Source organism: Corvus brachyrhynchos, unplaced genomic scaffold (assembly GCF_000691975.1).
Source record: "Corvus brachyrhynchos isolate BGI_N302 unplaced genomic scaffold, ASM69197v1 scaffold614, whole genome shotgun sequence".
Classification (NCBI taxonomy): domain Eukaryota; kingdom Metazoa; phylum Chordata; class Aves; order Passeriformes; family Corvidae; genus Corvus; species Corvus brachyrhynchos.
Genome location: NW_008237444.1, coordinates 173,308 through 175,505, shown reverse-complemented (window position 1 = coordinate 175,505; position 2,198 = coordinate 173,308). Strand labels below are relative to the sequence as shown.

At 34.2% G+C, this 2,198-nt stretch overlaps 1 long non-coding RNA gene across 1 annotated transcript in view; it reads left to right on the top strand.

Annotated features, from left to right (window-relative positions):
* The window catches only part of LOC108446025, a 12,443-nt gene that overhangs the window by 2,865 nt on the left and 7,380 nt on the right, over positions 1 to 2,198 (top strand). Inside the window, exon 2 of the long non-coding RNA XR_001861127.1 lies at positions 94 to 204. This is a non-coding gene — a long non-coding RNA (uncharacterized LOC108446025). The remainder of the gene's footprint in view (positions 1 to 93; positions 205 to 2,198) is intronic.

Here is a 2,198-nt window from a genome sequence, read left to right as displayed (position 1 = left end):
CTTGGTTTTAATTAAACTTTCTATTTGCTTTTCCAAAAGCTATGACATATAAAAGTCAACCATGGTTAAAAAAATGTCTATTTGCATTTATAGTTAACTGGAGTCTATTCCTCTGCGCATAACAAAGAAGGGAAGATCAGGAGCAGTTGGCATAGATGTGTCTTTATCTAAGTGTAAAACGACATAATGTTTAGCAAAACTTGGGTAAGTTTCTGGTTCCTAATCTCTATATTTCTTGAAAAAGAAGAATCTCAGAATGTGCTCTGTATTTCTGGTTCACTGTACTGCTATAAAGCATCTATGGGCCAGGAAAGGAAAAATTCATTCATATCTACCTTCAAGTCCTGTATTGCTAAACACTGGAATTGATAAGAACACCATCATTGATAGGCAGAGTAATTGGGAATTTCTAGTGTTACATGCCTTTGAGAGCAGTTTCAAATGACTTGTGTTTCATGGCACGTTGGAAAAATCATACTTTTGTTCACAGGTGAATACTGAAACTTTGTGCATCTTAGAGTCTTTGGGAAAGGGCTAGGTCTGTGGCAGATTGCAGTAGACATACAGTGCTATTTGATCCTGTGTTTAACTTGTCCAAAAGGGATAATAATGTTAATAGTAGTGAGTAAGAGGGGTGCCAAACACAGTTTGACCTTCTGATATGCACAACATTTATGTATCTCGTCAGGGATACTCAAAACTCATGTCAACTTTCATGCTTGCTCTTCCCTGAAGGAATGATATATAGGAAAAAAGTAGTGCAGCTAAACAGTTCCTACCTGTATGTTATTTTAGGAATGTGTATGAGCAAGGGAAGAAATTATTTGTGGAAATAAAAACTATTGGTGCTCACAGATTCATTTCTGTGCTCTAAGAGAATAGACTTCATTTTACAAGTAAGTTTATAGAGAAGAAAATGCTCTGTATCAGCAAAGACCAGAAATTACAAGGTGCTCACATATCTCATTGCAGAGTATTCCTCAATAGACAGATGTTCTCCGTGGTTTGAGACATGCTCTCTGTGGAGAAAGAAGCCTGTCAAAAATGATAAAGATGCAATGTATTTGCAATGCACCGGAAATTTATGTGTCTCTATGCAGGCTGGAGGTGAAGCAAATGAATATTACTCACTTGATTGAGAGAATGAGGTCTGATACAGAGCACAATTAACCTAAGTTAACATTCAGACAGAGTCTCTCTAGTATACCTACCACTTCTCTGATTGAAGGAAAACTATCTGACCCAGAATTTACGTGCAAAGAAGATTGAAATGATCAATTAAGCTGTCCTTCTAATAAGCTGTCTCTAAAAGGGTGACTGGTTAAATGGAGAAATCAAATATGCTAAGTTAAAAATAAGAAATTTAGGCTACTGATTGAACTAAGGCCCACAGAATGCATCTGCAGTTTTGAGGAGCCCTGAATAAGGTTTGCATGGCCAATTCTTCCTGTTTCTAAAGGTCAAAGTCATTTTGTTGATTTTTTTATAGGGAGTTTTATGAGACTAGAAATTAATTAAACCAGTACCTTTGGGTATGTTGGATTATGATTGCCTTTATTGTAATCTATATGCTATATAAGCCTGCATGTTTTTAAATTACTTTTTTTTTTTTAAGTTGTGAAAGTAGTGGTGTTTTAAAATATATCTCATTTAAGAAGCAGCCAAGTATTACAATTTATATTTACCTTATTGGTTTGAATATTGTATTTTATTTTAGTGATGTATAAGTCTTGCAACTACATGAAAGATTTTTTTTTCATATTAGATGTTAAACATCAATTCCTCTTTCATAAAATTAGGTAAAATTAGGTCCAAAGCTAAAACACTGTAATCAAAAAATATTTTGTGATAGTTTAGAAAGAAATAATAATAGTTTTGTTTCTTTATATATTTCTAATCTGATGAAAATTTTCAGAGAGAAGTTCATACCTGTTTTCTCTGACCTAGCTGACTAAGTCAATCATTAGGATAGGAAGCATTTTAATAATAAGGAATAACCTGAATTTATCATTTATAGTCCAGAGCCACAGGCACCAAAAGTATGCTATAGAAGGTTATAGCTATGCATTGTTGAGATCTACCCAGTACTTAGGTCTGAGAACTATAATGATTTAAATAAAGTGTGCCTGCTCATTTTAAGACAAGCTGATTATGTGGTTTGCTCCATAAGCTGGGAGCAGAATGAGCCCTAATCTCAT